This window comes from Ictidomys tridecemlineatus, chromosome 3, assembly GCF_052094955.1.
Source record: "Ictidomys tridecemlineatus isolate mIctTri1 chromosome 3, mIctTri1.hap1, whole genome shotgun sequence".
Classification (NCBI taxonomy): domain Eukaryota; kingdom Metazoa; phylum Chordata; class Mammalia; order Rodentia; family Sciuridae; genus Ictidomys; species Ictidomys tridecemlineatus.
In genome coordinates, this window is record NC_135479.1 from 203,019,682 (window position 1) to 203,043,179 (window position 23,498).

A 23,498-nucleotide genomic window follows, 5' to 3' on the forward strand; every position below is an offset into this window, starting at 1 on the left:
ACATGAATACTTGAGGGTTTGGGTATGTGTGGGTCAGCTTTTTGTTGTTGTGACAAAATACCTGAGAAAAACAGCTTATAGGAGGAAAGGTTTATTTTGACTCATGGTTTCAGAGGTTTTGGTAGATGATCTGTTGACTCCATTGCTGTGGGGATGCGGGGAGGCACAGCATCATGGTAAAAGGGTGTGTTGAAGTCAAGCTGCTCATCACATGGAGGTCAGGAAGCAGAAAAAAGGGGAGGGGCCAGCGACAAGATATAATCCCCAAGGATGTTCTCCCAAAGACCAACTTCCTCCGAGGAGGTTCTGCCTCCTAGAGTTTCCCCCACTTCCCAATAATCCACTCAATTACGAAGTCATTAATGGATCACTCTATGGATGAGATCCGAGCCCTCATGATTCAGTCACTTCCCCAATCTTCACCTCTGAATGTGGCTGCACTGGGGACTAAGCCTTCAACACTCAAGTCTTTGGCAAGGAAAGACTTTATGTTCAAGTCATAACAGTGTCTTACAATGAAATTTTGCACATAAAAAAACGTCTGTGGACTAGACTTGACCCAAAGGCCATAGTTCCTGTACATTAGATTAAAATCCTTGTCCTACTCATTACTAGGTAAAACACCTTGCATCCTCTTTAACAACACAAACAAATAAATATATAAGAAAACACCTCCTAAAACAGACATTATTGTTCTTGAACTTGCATATCCAGTATTTTGGAAAACATTATTGATTCCACCTGTTCCTGGAACTGTGTCAAATTTCTGTATATTCTCTGCTTTCATTCAGTATTTGCTGTTGCCAGCACTAATCCTGCATTTCTCTCCCTTGGTCACCTTTAGAGTTTCCAGAAGCCTCTGTGTTGCCCCAATTGTGAGTTTTTGTTATATGTGTATAACAAACACACACACACACACACACACACACACACACACACACACACACACATATATATGGATTTTTGGGGGGGTATTGCTGGGGATTGAACCCAGGGCTAGGCAAGCACTCTACCAACTGAGCTATGTCCCCAGCCCATTATATATACATATACATGTATATGCATTTGCTAGAGGTTTAATAAAGTAAAGGATTGATTTAAAAATGTGTAAATATTCTCTGAAAGTGATTGTCACTTTCCTTTCTGCTATATACATGATGCTTTATGTAAATAACAGAAAAAAAGTTCAAAAAATACAGAAATGAGTAATGAAGACAGGAAATACCATCTGCAATTCTACCACCCTACTGAGCCTATAATTTTGAACTTTAATTAGTGGAGAACAGTAGTGAGAATATTGCTAATTGGTACCAAAAGATAGGCAGTAGGAACCAGTTCTAAAGTTAGTAGCCCACAAAGATACTTATAGTCTGCAACAAGGTATAACATATTTCAAAATAGGAGTCTCCAAAGGTTCCCAACACATAGAAACAATAGATGTTTGAGGAAATAGAAATACTATTCACTCTGCCTTGATCATTACACATGTATCACATTACCATGATGTATCCCACAAATATATATAAATATGTTATGTCAATTAAAAAATAATAAATAAATAAATAAGAGCCCAGCATAGTCACACATACTTATAATCCCAGAAGCCCAGGAGGCTGAAACAAGAGAATCCGGACTTCAAAGCCAGCCTCAGCAATTTTGTGAAGCCTAAGCAACTTAGCAATATCTTGTAACAAAATTTTTAAAAAATTTAAAAAGGGGAGTTGGGGGGTGGGCTGAGAATGTGGCTCAGTGGTTAAACACTCTTGGAATCCCTGGTGCTAAAAAAAAAAAAAAAAGTAAAGAAAAATAATAAAAGAGTTGATCTTGAATCTCAACCACTAGAAAATTAATTTGTGTGATTATTTGAGAATTTTTTTTGAAACATAACTTTCCTGTTTATTCTCAGAGTAGGTAGCAGATCATTTTAGTGAAACCAGGTAGTTGGGTGTGGGCCAAGTGTGGCTTGGAGCTGCTGTAAAGCCAAGTGAGGTGGGCTGTCATCCTTGCTCCTCCTTTCTTACTAGCCACCACTTAGATCTTTTCATTCATTGCAGGGAGTCCCTGTAATCCCACTGACATCCTTAGCCTGTGCTTTTAAGTTCATTTCTAGACCCAAAGCCACATGATGGATTTGTCAGACAAGTTAGACTAGAAAATCTGAGCCATGTCAAAACAATTTATTTCATTTGGAAAAACAACACTTTAAAATGAACAAATTCAAAATCTATTATGTCCAGAAAAGTCTTGGTGACTTTCCAAGACTTTTGGTGAATATAGAATAATTGGCCAATGGAGCTTGTTTGTTCATGGAGCACAGCAGAATCACCAATTTAGTAAATTGCAGGCTGAAATGGATTTTCATGAACAACTTCCTAATTCAATTCAGCATTTTAATGACTTGTTGCTTACTTTGATTTGAATTCTGAAATATCTAAATGTTTTTTTTTTTAAGCATTTCACAAAAATAACCTTCCCAAGTGTAAGTCACCCTGTGCTTCATTAATTAACTCTCCTGTGGTCAACAGCAAATAGAAATGATTTCTGGCCATTCTTCCACATGGACTAAAAGACACCAATTATCTCCTGTTAACCAGTGGCAAGATCAGAGACAAGAGCACCCAGAGATGAGAGATGCAAAGAGGGAAGTGAGATGAAAAACACCACTTACAGAACTGTTGTTCAGGTTGATGGATTTTCTTCCTCTTCTTCTGACAGCAGATAACATAATACAGAATCTTCTGTTCCCATCTGCCCACTCCCAAATAGAATTTGGAAACAAGATGAAGTTAGTTGATCTCTTGTCTGCTTGCCAGGTGTCTACAATACATGTACTCCTGTCATCTGCTCATCATTCCTTAGAAAATCCAAGGAATTGAGTAGAGATGGAGAATAGGATTCCACCCAGAAGCAAAAATTGAGAGAGAGACAAAAGCAACCTAGGCCATCTAAACAGAAATTACAGTACAAAGCCAGGAAAGGCCAAATTCTTTTTTTTTTTTTCCAAGTAGTTAATGTCTTCTTTTAGGACAAGCATAACATGGTTTAACTTTAAGTTAGTATAATTTTTTAATCCCCAATAACTGCAGACAGTCTTCTTTTCTGTTATTTATGCTCCTTCCCGTCATTATGTTCAGAGACATTTTTCTTGACTTATAAAAAGTTAGCCTTTATTCTTTAGATAAAAATCTTAATTTGAAGGAGAGAACCCATTGCAGAGACAGAGCTGTTTGCTGCTGGATGGGAATAGCTTGGAACTCCTAGCAGCAGGATTTACATGTAAAACCAAAAAGGGAATGTCTTACATGTGCATTTAAAAGATCCAAAAGTCCCTATGCTACACAATACCACCACTATTGTCCAAGAGCTGTAGTAAAATTCTCCTATTTCATTCTTAATTTATTTCTAAAAATTTGAATAGCTAAATATGAGTAGCTAAAGGGAACCTCTACTATCTCATGGGATTTGCTAATTTTCCACCTAGATAACATCAACAAAGATGGGTCATAGGATGAGCTCTTGTGAATGGAATACCAGAGGAAAAGGGAAAGAGGAAGGCCCTGTAGACTCTTGCTGTAAATGTTTATTGACTTACAATTTTCTCCATTTTATCTCTTCCCCCTTCCCTTCCTCCCTTTCATCCTCTCCTTCTCAAACCCTTACTCTTTTTCATTCTCCTTTTCTCCCTCTCCTCCCCTTTATCTTCTTCTGTTTCTCTTTGTCTCCCTTTCATTTCTTCTTTGATATTTCAGTGCAGAACTCCTTGCACGGGAATGAGCAAAACAGGCAGCTGGATGCACTGAGGAGGAGGCCGTAGCAATCTGTGGAAATGCCAAGATGTGGCAAGATGTGGAAATCCCAAGAGGGCATATTTGGAATGCTGAGGTGCAGGGTGTGGTAACGTGGTCGCCAAAGAGGGGAGAAGGAGTCTGTGTGGAGGGAGGGGAGCATTTCTGAAAAGGTAAGGGAAAAGTGGCTGTGGCTCAGAGTTGGGTGAGCAGCCAAAGAAGTTTCAGGAAGGCTTGTGCACAGGGAGGTGCTGGCCACCTGGCCAGGGGCTCAGCTGTAGTCAGGAGCCTTGTGAGCAGGGGTTATCATGACAGGCTGGCACAAACTGTGTGGGTGGGAAGTGTATTGATATGGGGGGAAGCAGTTCCCACCCAGGGTACTGAAACTCGAGCAGGGTAAGGAAGATGCTCACTTAGAGATCCAGGGTAGGTCCCTAGTGAGATGTGGAAGCTCGAAGCAAGGAGCAAAGGACTTCTGGTGGAAGGGCCCCAGCAGAATGTGGTAAATTGAATGCAAAGGCAATTCATGCAATGCATTGATACTCAAAGTTTAGTAAGACCCTGTTTCTCATTGTTGGGGGAACAGACTACAAGTATGGAAAGAAGGATTGTTAAAATGAATACTTTGTAGTTGATTTAAAATTGAAGTTATAACTGTGATCTCATGACTTTCAATATATTGATTAACAATGAAGTACAATGTTGTCTTTTTATTGCTAATCATAAGAGTTATTTGTGTGTTCTGGATACGAGTCCCTATCAAATATATCATTTCCAAATATTTTCTCCCAATTCAGTGGGTTTTATTTTCTTTTTCTTAATAAATGTCCCTAGATACACAAACTTTTAATTTTGTTGAATTTCAATTAGTCAACATTTTTCATTTGTCACTTGTGATTTTGGTGCCATATTTGAGGAAACATTACTTAATCCAAAGTTGTAGACATTTACTCTTACATTTTCTTACAAAACTTTTATAGTCCTAGCTCTTATAGTCAGTGTGATGATCCTTTTTGAATTAAATTTTACGTATGGTAAAAATAGGGATCCAATTTCATTCTTATGTCAAATTTTTGGCACCCTACAAGGAATTATTAATTAACAAGGAGAGGAATGATTCTAGAAAGGATAAAGGGAAGAGGTAAGACCCAGACCTCAGTCCCACCATCAATGACATATGTTAATAAGTAAATAAATATTTTAATCAATAAATAGTTGGCAGTGGGCTTGAGGAAGAGGTGGTCTAGAAAGCACTGACAGAGCAGGATGAGAAACAACTTCCCTGTTAACTATATATTATTGGGTTACTCTTTTTCAACAAATTCTGTTAATGTCTGCCATATGATAGAACCTTTAATCCATTAATATTTAACATTAGTAGTGATAAGGTAGGATTTACCTCTGTAATATTTCCATTTGATTTCTATATGTTATAAGTCATTTATTGTTGTTGTTATTATTTGTTTGTTTCTCCTCTCAATATTCTGGTAAGGAAATATTTCCTGGTGTTCCTTTTTCAAATTACTTATTTCCTTGTTACTATATTTTTTAGATATTTTCTTAGTAATTTAAGTAGGGATTGCAAAGATACATTCTTGTATGTACATATTTGTTTAATTTACTCAGATAGTTGCTTTTACCAGTGTTATTTATTTCTTTTTGTGGTGTTGAGTTACTAATATCCCTTTATTTCATCCTGAGAGATTCCTTATAACACTCCTCATAGTATATATCTAATTGTAAGGAATTCTCAGTTTTTGTTTTGTTTCCACTTTATTTTCTAAGGATTGTTTGCTGGATAAGGTTGAAAGGATTTTTCTTTCATTACTTTCAGTATTTTATTCCACTGTGCTCTGGCCTCTATAGTTTCTGAGGAGAAGTCAGCTGTTAACTTCATCAAACATTCATTTTATGTGACAAGTCACTTTTGTTAAATTATCCATCTTTTTTCTATATGATTGCATGAATTTTATTTTATCTTACACAGAGTTTGTTAAGTTTCTTAAATGTGTAGATTAGTGTTTTTTTTTCAAAAAATTAGGAAGTGTTTGGCCATTATTACTTCAAATAATCTTTCTTCTCCCTTTTGATCTCTTTTCTTCTGAGAGTTTCATTGTTGATATTTTGATACATGGATGGAGTCTCACAGGTCTCTAAGAACCTTTTAATTTTTCTTCATGTTTTTCTTTTTCTTTTTTTTTTATTTCTATGCGTTTCACTGGACAATTTTATTTAAACTGCATGTTCACTGATGCTTTCTTTTGTTAGCTCAAATATATTGCTAAATCCCTGCAGTGAATTTTTTATTTTATTTATTATATTTTGGAAATCAAGAGTTTCTATTGTTTATGTTTATACTTTTTCTCTTTCTTTATATATTTTTTCTATGAGACATATGCTCATATTTTTAAAAATAATAACTTTTAGACATTGTTTTCTTGAATTTCTTAAACCTATTTATTTTATGATATCTGATTTAAAGACTTTGTTTATTAATTTCAAAATAAGAACAGTTTCTATTGTCTGAAACTTTTACTCATGTGGATCACACTTCTTATTTATTTGCAGGCCTCATAATAGTTTTTATACTAAAAACTGGACATGTTTAATAAGATGGTGGTAGCTTTAGCAATCAGACTCTTCTTTCCACCAATGTTTTTGTTGTTGCTCCTTGTTTGTTTAGTTGCTTCTCTGTACCAATGTATTCTATGTCAGGTGTGGTGCCTATAGATTCTGCTCAACATGGAGGTCAGATAATAATTGGATCGAGAGGCCCTAAAAGCCAGAATGGCTATTTTGCATTCATTCATGAAGCATCCACAAGCAGATAATATGTTTGTGTGTACCTAAAAGTCTTTATCAGTTTTTAACTTCACCTTGGCCTTCATTTCCTCATTATGCAGAGCATCAAGGTCAGAGATGAGACATTAGGGCTGGCTCAGGTTTTATTCTGAACATACGCACAACCCAGCACATGTGCAAAACCTTCCGGATTGCCAGGAATGTGTAGGATTTTTTTCTTTTGTGCAGCCTCTTATTTGTCCAAATGGCACTAATAATTGACATTACTGCATCAAGCAGCTGCAATGCTAAGCAATTGATGGTGGAATTTTTTAAAATGTCCTCCAATGAAAATTTTCTCACTGAATAAGCTGAGTCAGATCAAATAAATAAAAATTGTAATTGGGACTTTTGCAGGAAGTTTCAAATAGTGTTCATTCTCTGGGGTGGGAATTTGGGAGACCTTCAAGTCTGCTGTATCTCTGTTCCCATTGCCACCACTTTTCATACTTAGCATGATTGTTAGTCTTCTGGTTTTCAAGACTATCCATGGAACATGGGAAAGGTTAATACAGTAGATAAAAACTCCAGAAAGTTAACATTATTTATGGCATTTTGGTGGTTTCCTTTAGAATGAAGTTTTGATTTCCAAAGTCCCAAAGGAGTTGGTTTTGATCCTTTTTAGTAGTGGCCATGTTGTTTTTATGCAATGAATTGTGGGTCATCTTTCCTCTACCATTCTGAAAAATCCCATCTCTATATTTTCCCCTGTGACTTTTATGTTAATTTTAAATAATCTCAGAATAAAGAGAAAATATTTTTCATTTAGCCTTTATCTCACTTTTAGTTCCTTGTAGCTCCCTTATTTCTTTAGCTATATTTAGCCCTCTCAGTTGCATAAATATAGAAGGTTCAAGGTTCAGTGGTGCCTGGAACCTATAGCTGTTGCACTGTGACAGATGGAAGTGCTCTACCATCCTATCTTACCTTTTCCTGTACTATAATGGTATGGTTATTGAAAAAAAGACAAACTCCTCATAGTTCTTGAATCCACACTTTTCCATTCTGCATTAGCAGCTATATTGTGCTATGTAGGCCATATTTGTTACATGTGCTTTACAATTCACACTGGAGGGAGAGCTTCATTATTTTTTCTATCTCATTGGAAATGGCCACCACCTCTGATTTACAGAGGAAAATATTCCCCATGCTTATATATTATAGAATCAAGTTAATCAGAGGTAAACTAATTTTGGAAAAAATAGCTGAATTCTTGTGTAACATTGGAATCTTGAAACAAAGCACAAATAAGGTGGTTTATAATGCTTACTTTGAACTCCAAAGCTTTTAGGTACTTTATTCCTTAAGCTTCCAATTATATACATATATATTGAAAACATTTTTGTTATTTTTCAAGACTGGACTAAGATGAATGTTCCCCATTTTCCTTATTATCTATCTCTATTCTGCCTCAGCATTCTTTTTTTTAAAAAAAAAATTTCCTAACTAATAATTATTTCTACCTAGGGATACTAAAAGTTACTATCAATTTCAATAGCTGCAGTGCTGCCTAATTCCACAAGAGGGCACTCAAATGGCTTTCTTTTTGTCATTTTTTCTACTTCAACTTTTTCAGATTGTTCACCATGTTGGACCGTGGGACAGATTTATCATAAAGTCCTCCTCTAAAACCTGGAAGACACAATTATAACCAAAACTTTAAGATCACATAGTATTTTTATGTTCTAGAAAGAGAAAAATTAAAAGGAAGAAACTGAATTATCACCATATTTCATCCACAATTCCACAGGTTTCTTGGGGAAAGCTTTAGCTACTCAGCAGGTAGAATTTCTGGAAACAAGGCAAAGTAAGCAAAACCTTATAAGTTGTGCTTATTTGACTATTTCCAAACTAAACGAAATAAGCAAAGCCCTCCTCCCCACAATAAAGCTCAGGAAACAAATTCAAGTAGGTAATTGTCCAAATGATCATAAAAAGATGATAAAATTTTTGCCAGAGTAACTGGTAGAGAGAATGTTAAAGAAATATTTGCTTTGGTGAAATTAGGATTGCAAAACAGATAAATGGATACATTATTTTTATTATTTAAATCGAAGCATTCTCTGTAATTGCAAAGAAAATAAGTAAAGCTTAATCCATTCAAAGAAGATTAAATTTGTCTTTTTTCTACAAACTTGAGTCATAAGTCAAGGGAAAAGAAGAGGGAACTGAAGTAAACAGGGCAGGAATGTGACATATACTATTTGGTTACCCTGGGCCAAATATTTTGGAATTTGAAACTTCTATGTGGAATTTGTGGGAATTGTTCTGGCCTGCCTGGTCAGAGATCAAACAACACTAGAAATGACAAATTGGGCAACGTCACATAATTTGAAATAAAGCAAAACATAATTGAGCATTAGAAGAAAGGTTCCTCTTTTGAGAAATTTTGCAGAAGAGAAGGGGACAGTGGGTGTCAGAACTCAGAATTGCCTTCACAGCTTGGGGACAATAGTTACTGAGGGACCTATGATGTAATGGCAGCCACTGTTCTTAGATTTTGAATGGATTCTGATAGCACCAGAAACAATGATTGTTTGATGACTTTATAACCATCAGGGGGCAAAGGATAGGTGGCATATCCCTGCATATCGGCCATACAAAAAATGCATTTTAAAGCTTTATTAGATATTATTTTGAGCTTGTGCAATTTTTATTTCATGATGTCACTTTGACCTACAGTCATTGGATGGTGGATTTCCAAAAGAATTGTTTTAATCACTGCCATTGGCATCTCTCAAATAATCAGCTATTATTTTAGTAAAGAGTATTCTTTTCTCAAATAGAGACAAAGAATGAAAGTTGAAAATTATCTATGCCTGAGTGAGTTAGAAATCACTATAATTTGATAAATTACCTTTGAAAATTTTACCTCCTCAAATCTCTTTAAAAACTCAATTTCTTCTTTGGGGCAATAGAAATGATATTTTTATTAACTTAAAAGTCTTTTGGAAAATCAATTTCTAAACAGGAAAAAAAGTAAGAAACACACGATTGTTTTAGGAACCACATTGACATATACTTTCTTCAATATATAGGAGAAGTGTGAACATTTGTTTTGCCACATATTTTATTTCTTAGAATCTGAAAAGCCAGTTCCATGTCTGCTGGTTTTTGGTCATTTGTGCTTCTCATCTGAGTTTCCCCAGCAGCATCTGGAGGAGCAGGGGAACCGAAGCTCTCCCTGGGAGCTGGTCACCCTACTCTTGCAGGTGGGCGATTCTGTGCCCCTAGAGGAAACAGGAAAATCAATCAAGAATTCTGCAGGAGTTTATCTGCAGCTCTTTGAAATGCACCCGGCATCCTCCCCAGTCTGGGGTCAGCATTACTTCATGGAGTATCCTGCAGTTTGACAAATCTCTAGACCTAGATGCCAATCAGAAGCCTGTTTTCAAATCTCATGTATTCAGAGGCAACTTTTAATACATTAATTTCTGATTAATAAGAGAGCAAAACATCCCTAAGGAAATCTGTGCCAGTTTGTGTATGAGGGGGTGTGGGGGTGGCATAGTGTGCATGTGTATGTGTGTGTTTGACATGAGAATATAGTAAATGCAATGCTATGCCATGATTCCTTTTTCTTTCTTTCTAATTCCCTATATCCGTGTCTTTCCCTCAAAAAATTTATGGATGCCACTCAAGGATAAGTGGGCTTTTAATACTATATCTATGCCTGCAAGGTCTAGAATATCTCAAGAGGCAGAAAATTAATCTTCGAGGTTAAGTTTACTTACCATTTGATGTCAGTGTTGCACTATAAGAACAAAATTAATGGGGGCCCCGTGAGGGCTATGGGAATCAGCTGGTGGGGAACAAGGTTAATTCAAATGTGAAAGGTCAACAGTTTTAGAAAACTCATCACGATCTGATATGATAGATTATATGGTTCAACTCTTCTTTCTTGCAGAATCAACTATCATATGCAATTACCTCTCATTCGTCTGCAAACCTTGACACCTGTCAAACACAAACTGACTTTATTATTTTTTTTTCCTTTTCAAACACAAGACTCTATGTTAAGGTGCTGGCTTATTTTAGAGAGAGAGCTAGCATGTCCTCCTTCCTTTTGAATGAAAACATGCACATATTCTATTTCCAGATGAACCCAATGCAATTTAGCCATGCATAATCAACCAAATCCTGTCCGTCCGTTTAATTTCTCAGTTGTTTATGTTTACAGCAAGCCATTCTCTTCAAGGACAGATTTAATAAGAACAGTTTAGGAGGTCAAAGGAAAGTGGTGTGCAAAATGGAAAATGTGGGGCGATTCCAATTTAGATGTGTGCACTTAGTTGGATCAGTGATTACAAGGTGTCTTGCAAAAGGGAGCCCCTCCTTCAAAACACATATATATGCTCCAGACATGACTCCTCATTAAAAATGCATAGCACAGATTTGCCCAGATTTGCTCCCAGTGCGATTAAGTAGCTACTTTGTCCTTCAACAACACAGCACTCACCACTGGGGAAAAAGTTAGTGCCATGTGCTTGAAAAAATACATGCCTCTAGATTGGTTGGAGAGTGCAGTGTGTAAAACAGCTTCAGTTTACTCAAGATAGAGGCATAGGTCAGAACTAGAAGAACTTTTTCAAATAATCAAGATGGCTCAGCTCCGTTGTGTACATTTACATGAGAGCTTCAAGACATCTTGGGAAACTACAGAAACGAAATCACCGAAGACAGCAAAATCCCTTCACTATTAAGGACTCAAATACAGTCAATGTCAATGTACTGGCAATGATTGAAAACTGTAGGAAAACACTCTTTCCATAATATTTCATTCTGTACTTGCCACAAATTAAATTATAGGCAAATGCATCTGATATTGAGTCACTTTTGTAAATTTGTGCTGCTTTCCTCCTTGACACACCATTTACAGTTTCCTTAGGTGACAGTTTAATTGTTTTGAAATATCATTTCTTTTTTTTTACTGCCTCGTTCAGCTCACCAGACTCTCAAAAATACACCCTTCTTACCCACCTCTTCTCTGCTATACTAGAATATTAACCCCAAAAGAAAGATCAATAAATTCCTCCTACAGAATAACACTCATTAAAAGTTTCAACCATGAAGGAGAGAAAAAAACTCATGTAGAAAAATCCATAACAGCAAGACTCACAGGTGAAGAATGACTCAGTTTTATCAGGGTAAATACCTGCAAGTAAATGTATATTTAAATATAAAAGGCTGTCTATTTAAATACAAAATGTATATTTAAATACAAAAGCTTTTTGTCAGGATTTGGCAACTTTTTGGAGGTAACTGGCTGAGTACTTCTGAGACTCAAGAGAATTGCAAACAGTGAGAATAGTTGAAAAGTTGATGGGTTGGAAACTCAATCTCCAATGCAACATGTTGTGCTGGGAGGTGGAACTTGTAAGAGGTGATCAGGTCAAGTGGACTCTGCATGAATGGATTAATGTATTATCAAGGGAGTAGGTTAGTGATCGTAAAAATTGATTCCCAATTGCAGGATGAATATGGTCTTCTTCCCTATCCTCCCATGCATGTTTACCCTCCTGCCCTCCACAGTGTGGTGATAGAGCAATAAGGCCCTCACCAGATGCAGCCCTCTCAACCCAGCCCTTCCCAGTCTCCAGGACTGTAAAACAGAAACCTCTGTTCTTTATGAATTTCCAAGTCTCAAGTATTCTGTTGTAGCAACACAGAGCAGACTGACCATAGAGCATCAAAAGTGAGGGTATGACCACATGCTCTCAGAACTTAATGTGCACACAAAACCCTGGAATTTTGTTGAAATGCAGGTTCTTATTGAATTGTCTGGGGATTGTCTGGCCTGGCATCCTGCATTTCTAATAAGAATGCCGGGTACTGCCTGTCTGTGGGCAACTCTGGGTTAGCAAAGAGCTAAGGTAATATGTTGTAAAAGGGAGTCAGGACTAGAGAAGACCCAGTTGTTATCATAATCAACTGGGAAGTAAATAAACACACAATGAGGGGGCCCTCTGTTTATAATCCAGTTTATTATATCTCAATGAATCTGGATTTTTAAAAACAATTCCCAGGAGATTCAGAGAACCAGTTTTGCACACTGAATAAGGTGAGATTTTTCTATAGGGAGCAGCTGGCAAATGAGCTAGTAGCTAACCTGTCTAGGGAATGAGGGAAGAGAAGGATTAATTTAATTCACTTCTATCATCTTTCATGCCTTTGAGATTAAACATTGTAGGACATGCTCGCAGTGGAGAAAAGATCCTGTGAATTCCAAGTGAAACTCTCTTTGATAAGCTCAAACTCTTCATTCAGAAATGAAATAACATGCGCAGAATCCAGTGGATTCCATGCATACCTTATGTTAAGTTTTCATTAAAATCTTCATATTATCTCAGAGAGGTAGGTGATATTATCTTTTTTTTATAGTTAAGGAATATTAAGACAGCTGAACAAGATAATACAGTTAAAGAGTGGGAAAATTGAGAGAGGCACACAGGCCTCAATGACAGCAACCTCACATTTGTGACCTGTGTTCTATTCAAACTCAAGATATTGGAGGGCTGCAATGGTATGAAATCTAATTTAATGTGTTTTTGAAACTTTGTCAGTTATCCCTGTGTGTTACTTTGGACACTCTGTGGTTTAGAAATTGTTCACATACTGGCATACATGCATAAAATGATATATTAACTGATTTAAGATAAATATAATTTCTTATGGTTTAGATATTAGGTATCCCCCAACAGCTCATATGTGAAACAATGCAAGAAGGTTTAGGAGTGAAAATACTGGGTTAGAAAAGCCTTAACATAATCAGTGTATTAATCCCCTGGTAGAGATTAACTGGGTAGTGACTGTAGGAAGAAAGGGTGTGACTAGAGGAGATGGGATATTGGGGGTGTGCCTTTGGGTTCTATAGTTTGTCCCTGGTGAGTGGAATGTCTCTCGGTTTCTTGGTACCATATCCTGACCTACTTTTCTGCCATGATGTTCTGCTGCATCTCAGGCCCAGAGCAATTGAATCAGCCATCCACTGACTGAGTGCATAAATGAAATTTAAAAACTTATGTACCTATTAGTTAATATTTTTTGTATAGTCTCAATTTACATATTAATTACTTTTTAATTAAAAAATTAAAAAAATGTGTTAGGACCCAAAGATGTGTCCTGTGGGCTAGATGTTCCTCCAATGGATGTGTTCATGGTGCTTTGGTCTGAAGCGAGAGGAGACTAACAGCCTCCATTCATTAATGGGAGTTACACAGAACAATAATCAACCAAAAATCAAAGTTACTTCTTGTGTCCCAGACCATGCTTCTCGTTTTAAACTGGATGGAAGGCAGTAGAAGCAAGTGGTGAGACCTGACAGCTTTGGAGCCAGCATGCCCTGCTTTGTGTCCCTACTCTGCCCCTTCCTAGCAATGTGACCTGGAATAATGGAGTCTCAACTTCCTCATTCATAAAATGCAAATAAGTACAGTACATTGGAGTAAGCTGTTGTGAGAATCAATTGAATTAACATCTGTAAAGCATTCAGGATGGTGTCTGGCCCATAGTAAGTGGTATCTGCAAGTTAGAAATCGTGAGTATAAATTATGTAAAGATGTTAGACACTGTGGAGTATAGGAAGATGATTCCTCCCCTAAGGGATAGTTATAATTTTGTAAAATAACTGATATTCTCTCCACAGCAACCATACCATGAATTGCCAGCTTGCATAAATGCCCTTTATCTTTTGAAAATGAGTGTTTATAATCATAGGAATTTTAATTTTAATAATCATAGGAATTTTAATGAGTATTTAATCATAGGAACATGTATATTTTATAGCAAAAATGTTAGATATCCTGTTGCCCAGATACACAGTGCAGAAATGACGTGGTGACAAAGATTGGGTGCTGACTTGTGATTATGTTTTGGAAAAGTGTGAAGTCATAATAAGTCACCAGGAGAATTACTAAACACTGCAACAAACTAATGTGCTGAACTAATGCAATATTCCTACCCCATTTGTTTAGCAGAGATAAGTTTTCTTTTTACCGTATTATATGCTGTCCACGAGGAGAGTGTTAGAGTCATCTTCCCCCCAAGAATATCCTATGAAGAATTTAAGTCATTTTGATATTGACCCTTTATAGTAGTCTTTGGGAAGTCTCAATACCTTGGAAAATAGAAATACAGCTAACTTCCAACTCTAAAAGTTGTGCCGTGGAGATCAATTGTCTATCTCCTTTGCAAATGTCTTTGAAGATTAATGTTTTCTCAAATCAAATATTAATATGAGGTATCCTAGAAATATTCCACAAAACACTGTAATTCACAACCATTTGATTATAAAACACATGACTCTCAGACACAAGGACCCAAGAGCAATTTTTCCTATACCCACGACACAATTATGTCCAAAGCGTAATTCTTTGATTTGTGGTGTGTGACCTATAAAGACAAGGTAAAGTGTCACCTAAAACAACTTATTTTAAATTAACCCAGCATTGCAGTCATTAAGTGTGAAGTGCTGTTCTGATATTTTGCATAAAATAGTGAATAATCCTAATAATCCTATTTTCTGAGTTTCATGAAGTTTTAAAAGTGAGTTTGTGAAGTTAGATGATGTCAAAAATTTAGATTTCCTACAATAAAAATGTTAACTAGATGACATTAAAATATTTTTTAAAATAAAATTTTAGGAGAAATCTCCACGTGTAAAAGAGAGTAATTTACAGTAGCTCTGATTAGAACAGTGGGGGCTAAAGTCCTGATTTCTACCTGCCAACCTGTATTTTTTTTTTAACTCCCCAAATCACAGTTTGAAAATCACTGATTTCATTAACAATTCAGGATGCCACAGAACAAAGCTCCTTTGAGCTCCTTTACAGGATTTTGGCAAACACAATTCGTTACCTTCCCAACATCTTTTCTCCCATCTCCCACCTTTTCAATAGGAAGAGGCTCCTTCTTCTCCAGGTCACAATGAGCCTTAGGGAGCTGCTCTCTCTAGACTCAGAGGCTGAGTCCTGACTGATGGAAGGCATAGGTTCACAAACTCTTTGTCCTAGGAACAATTTGCTGCTCCAAAAATGGAGGATCCTCAAAGAGCTTTTAGATTCTATCAATAGTCCACACCTGAGAAATTGAAACTGGGAAAGGTTGAAAATATTCATAAAATGAATTTATTATTTATTAAAAAATAACTCATAGAAGTCCATTATTATTACTTGGTCAACATAAATGCCACAATTTATAGAAAGCAAATATATTTTCCAAAGCAAAAACAATTACTAGAAAAACTAGCGTGGTTTCACACTCTTGTAAAAATCTCTTTAATGTCTGCCTCAATAGAGATTGGTCATATTCTCGAACCTGCTTTGCATTCAATCTGTTGTGTTACACTGTTTGTTATGAAGAATATGAAAAACAATGACCTTTACATTTATGAAATTGGAAAAAGAGGCAAACTTTCAATAGGCATTCAAGTAATGGCACATATTCTTTTCTCACGGAACACCAAATTTAACAGGTGATCATTTCCTAATAGAATTGTTGTGGAATTGGAAAGCCTATTGAAGAACTTTTTGGTCTCAGTTAAATTAAAATCCCTTGAACTATACTGCAAGAGCAACAGACCCTTCACTCATGCATAGATTTATGATGATGACATTGGTCATTTGGAAAATATTGGTTCAGTGAGTTACACAGCTCTTCCAAATGCTGACACCTTTCATTTTACAATGTAAAAAATGACAATTAATGCCACCATCAGCTTTTATCAGAAAACTCCCTTAAGTTTTGGGAAGCTGTCCAGTTCATGGTAGCAGAAGTAAAGTTTCCTCAACTCCAATTTTTGTTGAAAAGGTCATGTTTGATCAATGTCAAAAAATAGTATCAGTTGTTTTCCTTGAAGCCACAGACTCACTTTGTTCAGTTCTGAGAAAACATCTACCAAGTATGAATAACCATGATTTGTCCACCAATTATTCATTTAAAGAATAATAGTAGCTTATGAAAGCAGTGGATGATTCAACCCATTAGTGAAATAGTTGCACAAGAGCTTTCCTGGTGTGTAATCACGATGCTTTGGTCTGCAGTAGAAGTGTTTTGCATGTACATTTCATTTTATCAAACAAATTAATAAAAAGACATGTTCAAGGGGCAAGAATTAATACATTAATGATTTTTAATGTCTCATCAAAGGTTTTTTTTTTTTAAGTGAAGCAATCTTGTAACTTATTTACTTAACTTCTTACGGGTGTTCAGTGATAAATTGGTTACTCTCACAATTTGAAGCCAGGGATGATGGTGTTAAGGCTCCAGCTATTTACATATCATTGCCTTTGCACTCCTAGAAAGAAGCTCAACAAAGAAAAACCAAACAAAAACAAAAGAGGCAAATTGCATGACTGAATTATTAGCAGTATTTTATTTTATTTTATTTTGGTAACAAGTATTGAACTCAGGGGCACTCGACCACGGAGCTACATCCCCAGCCCTATTCTGTGATTTATTTAGAGACAGGGTCTCCCTGAGTTGCTAAGTGCCTCGCTCTTGCTCAGGCTGGCTTTGACCTCATGATCCTCCTAACTCGGCCCCAGAACCACTGGGATCACAGGCTTGTGCCCTGCCTGGCCTATTAGTATTAGTAGCATTCGTTTTGACATTGAAATTACCCTTGAAGAGTTTTGAGGATGTCCAGAAACCCTTAGAAACCACACCGTGTGAACTGCTGGCCTAAGCTAATTGTGAACATCTGGTTCACAGGCTGGTGATTGGTATAGGATTCAACTCTTCCAATAGTTCAACTACAGTAACAGTACAGAAGTCACTGAGATAAGAAGGGCTGAAGCTATAGGTTTCCTGGGAAAACCTTCCTTGCTCATAGGAAGACACACTGGCAGTGGCTGCCCTACTGTTCCTCTGGGTGTGGTCAAGATATATATATATATCATTTTGAACTGGGAGAGCCACCTTCTAACTATGGATAGGCTCAGCTACAATGCCTAAAAAGTAGGAAGAATTTTGTTCCTGGATAGTAAGTAAAGTCTTTGAAATACATTACCCCAGGATCATTCCATCTCAGAACTTCCTGCTTTGTAATTAAATAAATTTCCTTTTTGGTTTTGTCATTACTTGCAATCAAAGCCATCTGAATAGTTACTAAAATATATTTTCTTATTTTCCATTCTGCTGGAACCAATTAAAGGAGGAAGGAAAGCCAATCTACTGTATAGCAAGGGGAGAATGTCAGTATTTATTGTTCCACAAATATTATGTAAGAAATGAAATAAGTGATAGTTTTAACATTTCAAAATTTAAAAACAGAGCTTTTGAGCAGATGGTCCCACTACAACACCCAGCTGGCTAGAGCTACTGAGAGGGGACCATGTTCTCTCCAGTGGACACATTTATTATGTCATAAGATTATAAGGTCAAAGAAAAAGTTTCACTGACCTAACTTATAGCTGTTAAGGTCCTCTCCTTCCTAGACATATTAAAGATTCATTTTCTCTGAAGGAAGTGTCTTACAAAGTAAGTGCAGTCACATCACATGGTACTTTTTTTTTTTTGCCACAGATAAAAATTGGAAAGGACCCAGTGAATCTGTGAAAGAAAGCAAGTATGTGCATGCTGAAATGTGCTTTTGGTAAAAATGCTATTTGAGCAAAAATATTGTCACAACTTCCAATTTGTCTGTCTTTATTTAGTAATTTGCTTCAAATATTTAGCTAAAATATCCAGGAAATAATATTATAACCCAAACTGATAAAACAAGCACTTAGAGTCATCATTTTTGTGTTGATCTCAAAATTAATTAGTGAAATAGAGAATGTTCAACTTTATTATTAAAACTTTGGCCAATGAATATCACTGGTACTGACTGAAAGACATAGTATTTGAATCACCCTTGAGCATACTTGTAGCTACAGGGTTGTAAAAACATTGTCTTTTCTCTTTATTGACTATATATCTCTTTAAACTATAGAGAATAGTTATTTTCTGTAAGAATTAATCTAAAAATTAAGCAAATGCATTTGACAGTAAAAACTAAGACTATATTTTAAATTTAACATAGTCAAAAAAGTTAATAGTATATTTAATATAAATGCTAACTGTTAAGGTTACCAAGTTTAATTTTATATATTCTTTATCTTCTTACCTTCCTAGAATCATATATTCTTTTTTTCTGGTTCCTTTCTTTCCTTTTCTTTTTCTTTTTTTGAAACTATAAATTGAGAAAATTGGCCCAGCTCAATAATCTTTTGTATTTCACTAGTAAGCTAGTTGAAAGCCAATTTTCATCTTGAGATTCAGTTTCTTTCACAAGAATCTGACAATCCTGAATTAAGATAAATTAGGAGAGAAAGCATGAGGGTGTTTATCTGCACTGGGCATCTGATAAACAGGGCCACTGATAATCCCTCATATTAGCCTACATCCATTTTAGTGAGATTAACCACAGTGTCAATCAAGGTGCTTAGGTACATGTTAAACTCCAACTCACCTCTCAGTGCTCTGAAAAGCCACAGGAGAAAGCTACATTTTCACAGGACTTACCATGTGTAAAGAGATCTACATGGATTAACTGATTCCCTGAAGAATGCAAGGAGGCCAGCAAAGAAAAATTCTTCCATGCAGGCAGCCATGAAGGACCCATGAGGAAGATTCTGATGCTTTAAGTATCCAAGAGCAAGAGAACTTTGAAAATGGCCGGGATGGGTGGGGGGGATTTAAGGCTGAGGAAGCTTCGAAGAAACTGTTGTAGCATTTAGACCCTGAAATTGTCCTGTTTTCTCCTATTTTATATGACAGAATGTTGGTTTTCTACAATAAAATAATACTTCTATAATGTGATCAATGTTAACACAAAACGTCTCCCATTAACACCCCCAAACATCCTCACTCATATATCAACCACAACAAGACTCAGGAATAATTATTCAAAGATGTTTTGAACAAAATGTAAACCTATTGCATATGCTGAGAGGCCTCTTTGCTCTTGCATATGACATGAAAATAAACCAAAAACTGCTCAAGAATGGTCAGGCTGAATTATTTTAGTGCTTTTTTTCCAGACTGCAAAAAATTAAAAAAAGATTGTGGTAGAAGGAAGGAAAACCCTCAAGGCTTGTGCCCTGGTCTCTGCAGGTTACAACATGCTTAGGGATATTCTTCATTTCTGGGAGAGTAACTGCAGTGTGCTAGACCCTGCAAATGAAGGTGTATAACGAGGTGACTACACTGTTATTTGACAACTCATTTCTTCTTACATGTAGTTTCTGATACTTTGTTAATGTTTTGCTAATATTTATATATATATTTTTTCTTTTTTCACCCCCTACCCCAGCTTTTTTTATTTTTTATTTTGAGACAGGGTCTCACTAAGTTGCTTAGGGCCTTGCTAAGTTGTTGAAACTGGCTTTTGTGATCCTCCAGCCTGAGCTGCTGGTGTTATATCTATTTTCACTTTTCCATGACAAGTGTCCAAGTGACCCCTGTCTCTAAACACTCTCTTCTCATCTGAGGCCTTCCTTTTCAACTTTCCGTCTTCCTCCCTTCCCATGCCAAATGTGGTTTTCTAATCAATTCTACCAATCACTAACCTGGATTCTTCCAGTACTTTCTGCAGTGTTGACACGGTTATCTTTCCATCATGCCAATGCACACCGGTTTTATTCTTAGGAAAATGCTGACTTTCTCAATCTTGCAACTCATCCAAGCACCACGCGTGGTCCTCCTTAACCCCCTCCTTGTCTACTAGTTCAACCCATTTGCCACCCACCTTTATTAGAGACTTTGTCTTCATCTACTCTTCCCTGAGTCAATTCTGCATTCTCTCATTTCTAAGTCATTTCTGTAGAAGGCCATTTTTTTTTTGCATTCTTCTCTTTCCTTCAAAGATGAATTCATATTCCAATTCTTCCAAAAAACTTCATCCCAAGGGAGGCATGAACCTCTTTCCCCCATAATGACATGGTACTTTATATGGCACCATTCTATTTAGTATTTATCATAATCTTTCTTGAGACTGAGCTATTTTTTTTTTTTTTATGAGTGCCCTCTCTGGAAAAAAATGTAAGAGGTCAAGGAGCACATGTAATTTATTCAGGTAAACTCTCCAATGCTCAGTGTAACCTTTCAAATATAGAATCCACAAACAAGCCTTTCTTGGGATGGACTAAATTGAATTTAGGGTGCTTTTAAATTTGAACTCAGTTCACATTCAACTTCAAGACTAAGGAGAATAGTTTAAAAAGATAAACATATTTTTGATTCCTGTCACAATAATGCTGCATGATAGATTCTCAAAATCACTTGTCAAAAGGGTTAAAATAAGCAGTGAACTCTCTTCCATTTCCACCTAGTTTCCATCCTCACTCTAATAAAAACGGGTGGAATTAAATTTTCTCCAATTTTTGTCTGACTGCACACTCATTAATCTGTTGATATTGTAAGTGGACCTTCAAGCCAGCAGCCATGACATTACCTGGGGTTTTGTCAGAGATGCAGAATTTCAGGCCAAATCAAGACCTAGTGAATTAGAATCTACCTTTCACCAAGGTTCCCAGGTGACTATTATCCCCACTAAGCCTGAGAAGTGCTGCTGGCACATTTTCTAAGACACTCCCTCCCACCACCTCTTTCAGCACAGACACACAAATCCTGGTTTATACACACACACAAGAGCTTCAGGCAAATGCACCTTTCTAGAAGTTCACAAGAGTTAGTATCCAAGTTTTATCTTATTTTTTTAATTAGAGAGATTTACTTGGAAGTGGGCTGCAGGGTTCCTTCAAGCTATTGATCTCTATTGCTTTCAATGTTGTGACTACTTATTTCAATTTCAAGGCTCAGTACAGGTCAAGTAAAACATCATGTTATACCAGTAAAACAAGAATGATTAACATTTTTAAGGTATTACTTGAGCGTTTTTCATCCTCCAAGGGGTATTTATTTTTTTCTAGTCTTCATGTCCATGATTTTATAACTTTGGTGAAGGTAAAGGTGATGTTGTCTTGCATTTCAGTGGTAATAATCAACAGGATAAACTCCTTACACTTCATAATATAGAAAATCAAATATTCACTGATGAATATTCAGTTGACATTTTCATCATAATTATGTAGAATTTATTATTTTCACTTTGCAGGTGGAGAACAGGAGGTCCTGATGGATTGGGAGACCTACTCAAGAGCATGTTGGAACCCATCTCTCTGACTTTCACAATTTATGATCTTTCTCACACATTCATCCGCCTAATTAATAACCATGTATTGACTGACTAATATTTTCCAAGCACTGCGAATAGAGATTAAGACTAAGTAGATGTAGATGACCTTCATAGAGCCTACATTATACTAGGAAGGATAGGGAATTAAACAATTAATAAATACATAAGACTCAAAGCATTCAATGAATTATCTATTGACATTTATGATTGTGAGTGTTTTGAAGGAGAGTGTTGGGATGCAGAGGAAGTTGACAGCAGAGGACTCTGACTTGGTTTGAGAAGCTGAGAGGACTTTCCTGAAAGGTCTTCTGCATTGAAACCTGGTCATGAGTAGGCCAAAGGGTCAGATGCTTGAGAGATTAACGGAGAGGGCCGAGTACGTGACTGCGTGAGGCCTTGCAGCAGAGGTTGCACGAGCCTGGAGAAAGGCAGGTTTAAACTATGGGGTTTTATCCAAAGTGTGTGGAATAAAATTTCCGGTTTCTTACCTGTATGCATTGAGATATTTGACGCCTACTTCCCTTTATATGTGGAGATGAAATACAACAACCATCAAAGAAACAAATCAGCAATAGTGTTAAGTGCAATTTGCCTGACAAGTATTCACAGATCACTGAGTTCTAACTCTCACATGTTTTTTAAAAAACAGGCCAGAATTTAGATCAAAACTTTTTTGAAGACATTTTGAAGTACACAGCTTTGATATTTCCTTACAATTGGGCTGCTGTTATCAGCAACCCAATTCCTTTCAGCCCTGGACATGACACCCTCAGCCTTGTGACTTCATCACCAAGGTTAGAGCAAATAGGAAGAGAGATGGATAAGGACTCATTTCAGCCAATGATCTATGAGGTGGACAGAGGTGAAAACATTGTGTATGGCTTGTCCCCTTCAAATTCCATGTTGAAGTTCAAACTCCAAGTGAGGTATTGTGGGAGGCAACCAAATCCAACTGTAGTGTTTCAAGATGGGAAGGGATTAGAATTAGATAAGGTCACCAGGGTGGAGCCTCATGATTGAATACCAGTGGATCTGTTAGAGGGTGAGAAACCAGAATACACATATGCACACACATACGTATGTACTCTGCCTTTCACCACCATGTGATATTAGCAGCCCCTGACCGTGTACTCCCAGAATTGTGCGCTACAATAAACTTCTTCTCTTTAAAGCTTATCTCAGTCTGTAGTATTATATAATTAGCAACAGAAAATGGACTAATACAGAAAACTGATACTGAGAAGTGGAGTTATTGCTAGTAACAAATATCTGGAAATCTGGAACTGGCTTTGGAATGAGTGACAACAGAGGTTGGAAGAATCTGAGAATCAGGCTAGAAAAATACCTAGAAAATTGTGAGTGAAGCATTATGGTCATTTCTAATGAGCACTCAGAAGATGAGGAGACAAGGACACTAATATCAGGAATGAAGAACCTATTGAAATTTGGAGAAAGCACACCCTTGTTAACTGTTGCAAAGCACTTGGCTAAACCCTGTCCATATACTAGAGCTTTACGGAAGACTCAGTTTAAGAATCTTGAGAAATTGGTGGAAAAAATTTCCGAACAAAGCATAGATGAACCTATGGGGCTGTTTTAGGAGGTTTTCAGTGAGACTTGACAGCAAAAGGAAACTGAGTAAAAAGATTTGAAGATTTTATATCCCACCCAGGGAGCAAGCTGTGCAGAAGAGT

At 36.6% G+C, this 23,498-nt stretch overlaps 1 long non-coding RNA gene across 1 annotated transcript in view; it reads left to right on the forward strand.

Annotated features, from left to right (window-relative positions):
- LOC144376469 (uncharacterized) overlaps positions 1-21,982 on the forward strand; it is a 32,571-nt gene extending 10,589 nt beyond the window's left edge. The window contains exon 2 of the long non-coding RNA XR_013436990.1: positions 21,724-21,982. This is a non-coding gene — a long non-coding RNA (uncharacterized LOC144376469). The remainder of the gene's footprint in view (positions 1-21,723) is intronic.
- Positions 21,983-23,498: the final 1,516 nt, after the last annotated feature.